Below are 13,135 nucleotides of genomic sequence, written 5' to 3'. Positions count from 1 at the left end.
TCACCAGATCCATTATTTCCTGCTCTGTCAGATGACTTAAGGTTTGACATAAGTCTTGAGGTTTTTAGGGGTTTTGTTGTTTTTTTGTTTTTTTTTTTTTTTTTTTTTTTTAAAGCCAGAAATTGTACCAATCCGCTCAGATGCTTTTGTTAGAAACAAGCAGAATTTTTGTGACAATGTGTTTGGCAAGGATAACACTCAGCAGATTTCAAGGACGTTTTGACAGGAAACTTTAAGATACTTTGTCAGGGCTATAAGGGGAAAGAATATCCTCCTATTAACATGTATCTAGATTTTCTTCTTGATTGTTTAGTTAATGATCCCAGCCTTGCTAGCTGCTATCAAGGAAGATCCAGCAGCTTAAGATTCAAGATGAAGATGATGAAGAATCATGGATTTCTAAATTAGAAAAGTTCAAAGGTAGAAATAGGTAATAAGGAAATGAAAAGAAAAATCTTTGTGATCATCATCCAAACTCTAGGGGGAAATAAAGAAGTCTGCTGTGGATAGGAGGTACTCTCCATTGAGTTCTTCAGGTCAAAGGGTTTTCTGAAATTTCCTTCTTTCAAGAGAGAAAATAACATGAGGAATGTCAGGGGAAGCCCTATATATGGAATGGAAATGGGAAGATTCGGAAAGTTTGTGGTATTTGGGTCCTCGTTGGCCTTAATCAGCAGGGAGGAGAATGCAGTCCTCTGGGCAGCATGACTTTACCCTGTCAAAACTTGTCATACCTTAATCACTTGACTATTCCTGCTATGCTTGTCCCTTGTACTATCTGAGTAGTTGAAAGCTGGGCCAACTTACAGGTGGATTTGTGAATTTGTTGGGATTCAGGGTTTGAACTTTTAAAATCCTTTATTCTCATGTTTTTCAGCACAGCTTGTTTCGTCTTTCCACAGTTTTCTGTAAGTTCTCTGAGTAAGGATGGTGTCCTGCTATATTAATATATCCTCCCTACTATGACAGGCCCTGCTCTGGGGCAGGGGTGCCTCTGTTGCACAGAGCACATCTAACTTTTTTTTACAACCAGCTTCTAAAGGTCTTGGTTGTCTTTTATCTGTTATTTAGGTAAAGAATCTACAGCAAAGAAGCCTGTAAGTCTTTCCAGTTATCTGCCAAACTAATTGAAAAAAGACTCATTAATTTCTTCTGGGCAATTATTACTTAGTGAATAATGCAGTAAGTCACTATAAGCTCCTGTATAACGTTTTCTTGCTTTATGGATTGTTTCCTAGCATGCCTACAGCAGAGCTGTTTATGTTGTTTTCACTTCGTAATTTTGTGCATGAAGAACTACAATAAACATAATTAAAACCAAATTTCCCTATCTCTCCTCCTATTTTTCTTCTCATGACTCTTCCCTTCTCTTAATCTTCTTCATTCTTCTGTTTCCTTTCTCTCAAATTTCTTTTTCTTTCTTTACTTTTCCTGCTTTATCATCTGCTTCCTCTACCTTCCCAGTTTCTTCTGCCTTTTTTGTATTCCATGTGTTTCCAGAGACCTCAAAGGGCCTAAACTTAGCATAAGCTGGGGTTTCCAGAGATGACAAGTCTGTGGGCAGAAGCCAATAAGATTTGAAGCTGAAACACAATCGTAAAAAAGATCTACAAACTCTTGCAAAACTGGCTTGTATAGACTCATACCCGTGAATGACATATGAGCAGACAGTCTACATTGCTTGTGTTTTCCATTTAAGGTGATCAAATGCCATCTTTCCACCATTCATCCACCTGTCTTTTTTCATATTGATCAGTACTTTTCTTTTTAAGGAGATAGTTGTTATGATCTGGAAAGCAGAGCTGGAATTTATTCCCTGAAATGTTCTTTCTGCACCTGGGGTTGTGAATGGAGCCCTCTGTTAGGGCTCCCTGTTAGGGGAGCTCCCTCTCTGTTAGGGCTCTGGACTTTAGGACTCCCCAGGCTTTGCTGCTGAGTGACCACAGATAAATCAGTTCACCTTTGGTCTTCTGCTTTCCCATCTGCAAGAACAAGATATTGACTTCTTTGTAAATTACTTGGAGATGTACAGAGGACAAAGGTCCTTACTGTAAAAATGCTTTCTTCTTATATTTATACTGGGAAGGCACTGGACAGTTCTTGGTGGGTCCTTGCATGTAGAGCAAGTGAAGACTGACCACTGTGGCAACAGAGGTAAATAGTTTTCCATAAGATTTAGCAGTTCACCTGAACAATGTGCAGCTGTTGAGTATTACCTGGTGGGGTTTTAATTACTTCTTCCTCTGCTTCTCAGGAAATGTTATCATATCTCATTATGCAGTTTCTGCTCACTAAGTGGGAATAGTCGGCTTTGTAATGACACTTAGATAGGCACTGTCCACGATGTCATGACACAAAGCGTATCTCTTTGTTAGAAAGAGAAGACATCCTGACTGTGCTGAACATCAATATCAGTTTGCATTTCGCTATCTTTCTAAATTGTCCTGTAGCACTAGCTCAGAAATTTTGTTTCGCCACTGGTAAAGACTGTAGGATTTTGATTTTAATGAAGATGATAAAAATTTCACCTTGCCATCTTTCAGAAACATCATACTTGTGGTTTCAAGAGAATGCTCCTGCTCAGCAGAGGTTTTATCCTCATGAATCCTGTTCTGACAGACATAATGAAACACAGATTAATGCTGACATGCTAAAATGCTCTCTCATGCACCTTAGCTCACTTTGCGTTAAAAAAATAATATATCCCAAGGTGTACAATCATATTTTGTTCTTAGAACTGCATAGCTTTCGAATTGCTTTTAATGTTATTTATCAAAGACAGAAAGAAAGGTTAGTGTCATGTTCCCCCTGCCCCATCCTTGCTAGGATTACAAAATATCTCAAATGAAGAAAGAAATCTAACATCCACAGATTCTCAACAGCCATCTAGGCACTTAGTAGCTACAGTGGGGAAAGTGTTAGCCTGTCGTAAGCTAAGAAAAAGAAAAGCCATCTGTTCTTAGGCTTTCTGCAGCAGGCAGCCGGGAGCAGGATGGGCAGACGCAGTCATAGACAAAAGCTTCCATTCCTGGTGCACAGCAGTTCCTGACACTGGGCAACAACTTTTCCTTCTTTGAAGACATGGTCAGACCAAAGGGTATGATATCTGTGATAGAGGAGGTTGGTATTTTATGATCCATTGACAAAGTAGGTCACAGAGGAAGCTTATTCTTCCTCCATGAACTCAGGTAGTGCTGGAGAGGCCTAAGAAAATGTACACATACCTGAGTGGTCCAGTTTGGAGAAAGAGGCATGGTTTTCCAACAGGCTGTATGTGATCATGTGTAAATGAGGACGGTCAGAGAAAGCAATATGCAACCCAGTGGGACATATCTATTCCTCTTTATGGTGGTCTCTAGTGTAATACAATCTCAGAAAGGAACTTTTTGATTCCAGTGGTCCATTTGAATAGGATTTTCCTGGATATATTCCCAAATGATTAACTTCATCAGGAAGACACCCAACCCCTATTCTCCTCATGGATACATTCAGTTTTATGTACCAAATCATCACTAGGTACATGTTAGCCTGAGTGCCTGTCAGAGGGGAAAGAGAAAGATGAGGTAACAATTGGGACTCTCAGACACAGCTATGAAGAGGACTTGGAAAGCACCTAGACAGCTGGGAGAATGAAGTCCTGTGCTTACCAGCAGCTGAAATGCGCCCACTTACAAGAATTACCACCAAAAGATACCTTGCTTTTTCAAGTCCAGAATATCTGCGCTTGTAAATTACACAGTCAAATGTCTACTGTGCCACTATTGCCAAATTGTGCCCCTATTCTTTTAATGCTATAGGTAGTTGAAGACTCGTAACACCAAATACAGCAATCTTTACCTGACAAATTTTTCTACCCACTTAGTTGGGAGGGTCCTTGCTCACTAGAAGGGTAGAGACAGGCCTCGATCCAGACTTTGTGGAAATCAGCAGAGAGACTTCCCCTCAATTTTGCTGGCTCAGGCCCCTGGAGACCACGTACATGTGAACTTTAATGTGGACATGTCTCATATATCTCCAACCCAAACGGGGGGACTTGGCAGTCAGGCAGCCTACAGGGGTGACCCAGGTTTGATTTCACGCCACACCAAGGGCAAGGCAGCTCTCTGTTTCCATTTTAATTGTGTCACTGTTGAGCCAGGGCTTGCGTCTGCTTCCTCTCTCACCCCACAAAGGGAAAATGTGTGCCAAAATGCTTCCTGTTTTTCACTGCCAGCTGAGTCGCACGCTCGGGGTGAAGCTTGTTAAGGCAGTGTGTGGCACTAAAAAACGGCAGCCTCCAATAGTGGAAACAATCGTTTTTCAGCATCCTATTCCTGAGTGGACTCAAGTGGAAATCAGACTGCAGAGCACAATCAGTCCAGAAACAAAAACTGAAAGAGGGAAGGCAGGCACATTTAGTGATCTAAACAAACCAGGGAAAGTGGGCGAAAGAGCCTGATAGGAACACCTGATGGTACAAAATTGCATATAGTCAGAGGAGTTTGTCTTCTTTCCCATAGTATGAAGGGGCTGTCCATTTTGGCAACCCTTGATGGCTGATGGTACCAAATGTATTGTAAAAACGTTATCCTGTTGATTAACCTTCTAAGAAATAAACCATTTCTTGACAAAAACACACATCTGTGTCCTTACCACACTTTTTTGTACTTCATTTTCCTCAGCTGTGACGGTTCTCCCTCCCCCTTTCTCAGCTACCTCTTCCTAAGCCCTTTCAGTCTAAATTGTTTGAATAATTGCTGGTCATTTTTTTCTATAAGGGCTTATTTTTCTCCCAGAGCAGGTTACAGGGCTGTTATGTCTAACTCCAATCTCACACGTGGAATACAAGACAAAGAAAAGCTGTCTAGTATTTCAGTCTCTCACCCTCTTGGTGGCTAAAACAAGGTTTTATAATAATGTTTATGTTTAGAATTTCTGCAGTAATAAGCAGATCAGTATCAGTGTGTATGTAGTAAGTTTAAAGAGCTGTTAATAGACAGTTGGATGGCTCAGGAATTTAAAACCTTCATTACTATGTCATCAGTTCAAAGTCAACTCAGTTTACCAGGGATCCCTGATAGCATCAGTCTATCCTTCCCAGATGAAGCAGGTATGCTTGTCCAAACTTGGAATTGCAATTCCACAGAAAATTCAGAAATTGCAAATTTTCCACTCCACACTTTCCAACAAAACAGTGTTTTTGAAAAAATGGTCTTTGGTCCACTTTTTAAATGTCAAGGCTCATTTTAAAATTTCATTTGGTTTGCAAAACTTTCATAAATGGCTAAGATTAAAAATATGGCAAAAAATAAAATTATGTAATTTAAAAATATCAAAAATAACAGTTTTTTCCCAAGAAATGCATTCTGAAAATATATTTTATGGTTATGGTTGAGAGAGAACTTATCCTACTAAAATGTGTTATTTTGCTTAGTCTCCCAATGTGAAATCGTGATGAAACCTTCTATTTTAATTTGTTTTCATGGGAAAATATGTCTGCTGAAGCTCTGAAGTAAAACAAGTCAAAACTCTAATGTAGCAGTCAGCATAAAATGCCTTCATAATTTCCATCAAACCTCTTTTACCCTCACAAACCACTTCTAGAACAGGGGATTTGAACAGACTCAGTGGAGCATCTGCTTTACTGGGTGCAGCAGTGGACTCATGTTGCCACTAAAATGACGTGGCAAGGCCAGGACTGGGGCAGTCTTATGGGAGAAGTTATTTTGTTCATTCCTTTCTCAGTCTGATTTTTAGCTACACACTAAGTTTGGTAAAGATATCCTGTGATAATTACAGAGCCCCTTCTACAAGCACTTCCGTGTTTTAAAGGCAAAGTCTAAAAATGCCTATCTACAGGAAAGTTTAAAAAATAATGATTTTGGAGACAATTTTGGTTAATGTGTATTAAATGTCATTTTTGGGTTTTTTTGTATACAAATTCTTTACGATGAAGGGAAGGGCAAGAACAGCTTACTTGGAGTATTCCATTTAATATGTCCTAATAATCCTGGCAATCATGTGGTCATTTTCCAGAGCCACCAGTTGTGATCTTGCAAAAAGGACTACGACAAACAAGGAAATGAGGGAAGGAAGGAAGGAAGGAAGAAAGGAAGGAAGGAAAGAAGATGATTTAACACAGTGTTTTCTCATACTGTGAATACAATATGGTAAGTGTCTGTTACAGTTTCCCCCACAAAATGCTCCATGAAGAGACAGTGGGTCTTTAAATATACATAGTTGTAGGTTTTTGGATATCTTCCTCATGAGTCTCACCAAGCAAGGCCAGAGGGCTGAAATGTAGCTTATTGTTTTTCTTCCCATTTCCACCATCAGTGGGAGAAGCCAAAAGTTATCTACAAGTGATTGGTTTCTGCCTTCCAAAGCCAATTGAGGAGTCCAGAGGTGTTGGTTCTTCTCTTGGCTGTGAAAAGTCACTTTGTGTTTATGTGTGTTGCTCTCCTGAGGGAGGATTTTCTTAATTAATTGGATTCTGAGAATGGATAAGATAAGGGTGAGGTAAGTCCATTTTTCAGATGGTGAAATGCTTGGGACAGTGGTTGTGTTTACTCCTATATTAAATAAGGAGAAAAATTCATCATCTCTTTGACTCTGCCGATGTCAGGTGGAATGTAGGTGCTAAACTAATGTAAATAATAATAAAGGAGGCAATTTCTTAAAGCACAAAACTTGAATATGGAAAATCTCAACTTTCATTCCTGAAAAAATCTCTCTGGCTTTATCACTTTTTTACTGAAGATTTCCCAAGCTATGACTCTTTCCTCTAGTGCTATCTTTTTCAGCTTTTTGTCTATGAACATTTCATGGTCCAGAAAGTATTTCTAGGGTTCAGAAAAAGGTGAATAAGTAAAGAAAGCTCATATGTGCTCTAGAGTGACCTATACACATGAATAGTTGTAGACAATTGGAAAAGCTTGGACATCCATAAAGCAAAAAATTGCACCTGCAGTCACTGAGAAGTAGAGGAATCTTGGACACTGATATCGGGGAATGATATGTTCAGTCTAAGAGACTTTCCCATAAGTTTACAAATAAGTTAAGATGATATAGGATTGTTTCATGATACTTTTTGAGACATGCAATTACATTTTTTAACTGGTAATCACTTCGAACAGAGTATCTAGGAAAGCCAGACAAGTTTGGGATTTTATACATAGAACATGTAGGTCCTGCTTCCCTGAGATGAGAAGTTTTTGAGTAAGCATGGACAGAAAGATTTTTTTCCCTTAGGAAAACTCACGGTTAAAGAAAACCAGTGAAACAAATCCCTTGTTAATATTCTTTCGAAAGAATAATTTTGGAAGCATTCCATTCCCATCATCAGATTGTAGCTTCAATCTGAGCTACAATAATAACATGTTTCTCCTGGTATGGCATCTGATATCAGACTTAGCCGCATACTCTGGATGCTGGGGAAATCTGGTGGCTTTTGGTCATCTTCTGACATTCTTCCCTCTCCTGTTGCTGGAATCAGGACTCCTCTCTTCCCTGGTAACACACCTTACAGAAACAGGCACCAGCTGACCTGCATGCTTCTGCATGTAAACGACCCTTTATTTGGAAAGCTTTGTCCCATTGTTGAGAGACACTTTTTGGCAATTATTGTTGTTACTGTTAATTTTTTAGAAGCAGAAAAACTCTCCACACCTATTCTGCAAAGCTGTAGTTCATTGTGTCCAATAAAGTACTCACTTTTTGTATCATCTGAGGGTCTGAATCAAAACATCCTGTTTCTTATGGTTATTTAGTTTATACCCACATGTGTGCATGCACACACATGCGCACACACACACAGAGATACGTGATCATATTTACATTCAAGGTAAATCATGATATATAGGTAGAAATTACTCCCTTTCCCAGTGGTTTTAACCAAGGGAGACAGGGAAATAAAATCATCGTCTCTTTAACTACATCACATCAGTGGTAAATGTAGGTGTATAGTAATAAATGCTTTGTGTTAAGCTACTGCCTCTCCAATGATACAGTGCATCCGACTGAAGGGAATAATTTAGAGAATGCCTGCTTTTCTACTTTGGAAAAGCTAGCAGTTGTTGTTACTGAACTCTGAGTTCACTCATAGCAGGAGGCAACTCCCAAGTGAAATTGTGATGAGGTGGGAGATAATTCCCCATCACTAATTTCTAGTAAACAAAGAGGTAGAGCAAGGGGGCAAACTAACATCCACAGTGCAGAATGCTGCCTTTCCAGGTCAGTGTAGCAGTACATTGGGGTGTAGCTTTCATGCAAAGTCCCAGCTTTAACTTAAAATTAACTTAAATTTGTGGATCTAGATTTTTAAATTTTTCGATTGGCACCTAAACAAGTAGCAGGTGGCTAGCAACACTAAGAGACAGAGATGTTGGAAGTCAGTGAGAGTTACATGCATTGAACACCTTTGGGAATCAAATTACTTGTGCCTCTCTATCCTACAAAAACATGCACACGTGCTTGACACATGAGCAGTCTTGTTGATGTCAGCGGGGCATCCTCCATACAATTTTATACAATGAAACATATAAATCTTTGCAGGATTGAGAAAGTTATTTTATGGTTTGCATGTCTTGATCTTAACTTGAAACCAGCGACGCAGCAGTCTTGTTGATGTCAGCGGGGCATCCTCCATACAATTTTATACAATGAAACATATAAATCTTTGCAGGATTGAGACAGTTATTTTATGGTTTGATCTTAACTTTAAACCAGTGACGGTTGAGAATATTGTCTTTACTTCTTGTAAGAGATGGGGGTGAAAAAAACTTCTTGAAGTTACTGTTTATACCAGAGAAAAGTCTGAGTAATCTCAGGACAAGGCAAAATAATAAGAGCACATATTATCTTAAAGCAACCAAATATCATAGCCAAACTGTGAATCGCCAAGTTCAGCATTTTAGCACTTACAAATGTCTACAACTTCATCAGACAACCAGATGAAGCTGGAGATGTTGGCACCCTGGAGAATCCTTCTGCGTCAAGGAGGTGATATTTTCTAGACTGCAGCATCATTTCAGTTGCTTTTTATTTGCACGTGCCCACAGTGGAGGCAGTCTGAGTCAGTGAGACCCAGGAGTATCATGGGAAAGTTTGAATTTTCAAAGGAGCTGAGCAGTGATTGCAAATCATTGTGATTGTGCAGGTGTTTCTGAACTTCTTCTCACAACTTCATGAGTGCAAAATAGAACGGAAGAGTATCATGGGAAAGTTTGAATTTTCAAAGGAGCTGAGCAGTGATTGCAAATCATTGTGATTGTGCAGGTGTTTCTGAACTTCTTCTCACAACTTCATGAGTGCAAAATGGAACGGAAGATGACAGGAAGGTCTGAAATGGAAACCAGTTAGAATGTCACTTGACACATGCATTTAGGGAAAATGACAGTATGTCATCAGTTCAAAGTAAACTCAGCTTACTGTGGTTCCCTGATAACATCAGTCTGTCCATCCCAGATGAAGAAGGTATGCTTTCCAAACTTGGAATTGCAATTCCACAGAAAATTCAGAAATGACAATTTTTTCACTCCACACATTTTCCTACAAAACAGTGTTTTTGAAAAATGATCCTTGGTTCCATTTTTTAAATTTCAATTCTTATTTTTAAAATTTCATTTTGTCTGCAAAGCATTCATAAACAGAAAGTTACTAAAAATATAGCAAAAAGAAAAATGACATAACAAAAAACCCAGTTTTTTTTCTGAAGGAATACATTCTGGTTTTCCTACAAAACAGTGTTTTTGAAAAATGGTCCTTGGTTCCATTTTTAAAATTTCAATTCTTATTTTTATAATTTCATTTTGTCTGCAAAACATTCATAAACAAGAAGTTACTAAAAATATAGCAAAAAAAAAAAAAAAAAGACATAACAAAAAACCCAGTTTTTTTCTGAAGGAATACATTCTGAAAATACATTTTATGGTTATGGTCAAGAAAGAATATATCCTATTAAAATTTATCATTTTGGTTATTCTCCCAAAGTGAAATAATATTTAAAGGTCCTATTTTCATATTTTTTTAATAGGAAAATGTGTCTGTTGAAGGTCCCCAGTAAAACAGGTCAAAAATCCAATGCAGAAGCCAGTATAAAATTTATTAGTATTTTCCATCAAACCAATTGCTCCCTCACAAACACCTTCTAGAAACAGGAGGTTTGAATAGCCTCATTGGAGCACCTGCCTCACTGGGTGCAGCAGATTCATGTCACTGCTTAGATGATGCAGCAAGGCCAGGACTGAGGCAGTCTTACGGGAGAAGTTATTTTGTTCCTTTATTTTGTTCCTTCCATTCTCAGTCTGATTTTTAGCTAAACACAACCACAAAATTCAGCAATCTCTGTATCTTACAGACATATATATAAAAAAATACATATATACTGCAGTTTGTTGTGGTGGCTGCAGTGCCATGTGCTTGAGAATCTGAGGTGTGAGCATCAGGGGTTTCCTGTATGGCAGACTTGTGCAAAGAGAGTTTAATAAAATTCTTGTGTGAACAAACTGTTCCTTAAACCCCCGTTATGAAAACAGAGAGCATGAGGGAAGAATATACTCTATGCTAAAATTGTTTGTCCTCACAAAATGAGAGTTTGGCTTTGGTGGCCAAAGGAATGGTTTGTTCAAAGGCAACCCAGTGAAAGATAGAATGATATTCTGAGTTCCCTGGGGCCCAGACTCTTTGGTTTCAAGGACATACTTAGGTGGTAATTACAAAAAAGAGCTTGCAGTGATTGTTTCAATACCTGTGCAACTTAAAGTATATATCACAACATATTTTATGAAATGCTCCCTGGGTAATATTTGGAAGTTAACTTTGCATTATGAAGGTAAAAGTTCCCCACCTGTTTGGAGGATTTCATGAAAAAAAATGGATCTCCCACTGACAATTTCAAAGACCAATTTAAACAATATCACACTTTTGTTTGTTTATAGTAAGGCTCTTGTCTAAACTTGAAGATTCAGGGTTGTTTTGCCCTGGAGTAGTTTTCTTGGCACTGTTCATAATCTTTTAAATTCCAAGCTAGATTTTGGAGGAGAGTCAATGTATTACTTCACATGAAAGCTATTATTCCATATGAATAATTAGCACTCCATCCTGCAGGACAGTGAATGTGAGGCTTAGTGCTGAGCTGCTGCTAGGGATGCTGAGTGTGGTTTTCCTAATTTGCAGTCTAAAGTGGAATAAACTATGGGCTTTGGCTGGCTGAAACGTTGTACCCAGGTATATGGGCTGGTTGGTGAATGGGTGCTCTTTGGAAGAAAGCTGATGGAAGCCTTTTTGTGTGTATGGATGTCTGTCCTCCCTAGCACCAGGTACATCTGGGGAAGAGCAGCTTGCAAAAGTGAAAATGGCTGTTGTGTAATTCCTTGCCAGGGGGAGGATTACAGCTTCTAGTGCAACTAGACTGCAGGCACTCACCCATAGTCCTCTTGTTGGTAGCAGTGTCACCACAATTTTTATCCATTCCCAAAGAGGTCAGATCCTAAAATGGCAAAAGGCTGACGGAGAAGAGCAGGGCAAGGCAGATTTTCTTTATATGCCACACTTTCCAGGTTGCCAACCCCAGGTTGCCAACCCCAGGTTGCCAACTCACATATGAGACAATTTCCGGTCATGCTTACAGCAGCTCCTTGTTACCCTGGCTAATGCTTTATTACACCTGTTTTCTGAATTAATCTGTCAAAATGATGTAGGAGTATCAGTTGCTTGCTGTAATGTATATACTACATCCTAGATATCTTTACAGATGATTAATTCCAACATAAATCATTTACTCCAACACGCATGTAACTCATATGAGTTACATATGAGATACTCATATGAGATAATGTTGGACTCTTCTAGAGCAGGGGAGGCTATTGTATAAAGCATCCAGTACACAAACCTAAAGTATTGAAAAGGGCAGTGTGTTGTTGGTTATGGAGGTGCAAGCACTCATAGCAACCTGGAGAAAAATTAAACCATATTCTGCACAGCATCTCTGACATTAAGAAAATGTGGCTATTTCTAATGGCATGCTATGAAAATAGTTTTAATTCCAGGACTTTTCAGAGTGGTCCCAGAAGTATGAAATATCTCAGGAATGACATTTCTAGACAAATTGTGGAACTCATTTCTGAGAGTCTGAGGTTCATACCACAGGTATTTGCACATGACCTCAAAAGTCAGCAAGTTCACTTGTGAGAGGACAGGTAAAATGAACACTTTACTATTGACCTGAACTGTTTTGACTCAACATCAGAGGTTTTCACAAGTCTAGTATAATTAGTCTTTTTTTTTTTCTCTGACTGGAATATTCTCGTGAAAGTGTGGAACCTTAAGCACATCTAACTGTTCTGGAGAAAGAAGAATATGAATTTGCACCTAGCGAACACTAAACCTTTGTATGAACACCATGGCCATATCACGTTTCTTCCTGAACAGGCATGTTTCGAGAAAGAGAGAGTAAAAGAGAGACAATTCATTGAAGAACTTCCAAATTAAATACTCCTCCCTTTATCCCACTGGAATTGAATGCTCGGCATATAGTTTTAATGCCAGAAAGGACTGGTTTTGATCATCTCACCTGACAAAAGCCATAGATTTTTATCAACTGGTTTCTTCACTGAGCCTCTAACTTCTGTTAGTAGGGTACGCAGGTTCAATTTCAAGGCTTCACCTGAGAAAGAATCCAGCATACCCTTGAGCAAGTAATTTGGTTGGAGATCCTGACTGTCAGGAATGCATGCCTTTGCTCCCGAATTTAGTTAGCGCAGTTGCCAGATGTTGGATCTTGCTCTACTCTTTTCCATTAGTTTAAAAAGCCCTCTGCTATCAGAGGTATTTACAGACCATGTTCAGATCACTGCTTAGCTTTGTGGGGATAAACTAAACAGACTGAAGTCCAGGAGTCATAAAATGACCCCTCACAGAAAGCTTTAACTAAATTGTTGCTCCCTCTGAAAGGTGACTGTAAAAACAGTACTATGGAGTTTCATGTTTATGATTTATGATATAAAGGGCTTCGGTTTACTAGCTAAAATACAGTGTGACTGGCTGCCAGACCTTTCAGTTTTATCATAGTCTCCAAGAGAAGTTGAGAGTTTTGCATCCCGTCCGTCATCACAAGCATTAAACGCAGATTAAATCAGAGCTGGGCTTGAAGGCTGGT

The 13,135-nt window shown here is 39.0% G+C and overlaps 1 long non-coding RNA gene across 1 annotated transcript in view; it reads left to right on the top strand.

The window, feature by feature from the left end:
* The window catches only part of LOC106885683, a 91,953-nt gene that overhangs the window by 29,033 nt on the left and 49,785 nt on the right, over positions 1 to 13,135 (top strand). The window contains exon 2 of the long non-coding RNA XR_001411474.1: positions 6,016 to 6,149. This is a non-coding gene — a long non-coding RNA (uncharacterized LOC106885683). The remainder of the gene's footprint in view (positions 1 to 6,015; positions 6,150 to 13,135) is intronic.

The sequence above is a fragment of the Calidris pugnax genome, unplaced genomic scaffold (assembly GCF_001431845.1).
Source record: "Calidris pugnax isolate Ruff unplaced genomic scaffold, ASM143184v1 scaffold25, whole genome shotgun sequence".
In the NCBI taxonomy this organism is placed as follows: Eukaryota; Metazoa; Chordata; class Aves; order Charadriiformes; family Scolopacidae; genus Calidris; species Calidris pugnax.
This window is presented reverse-complemented; position numbering and strand designations above follow the sequence as displayed.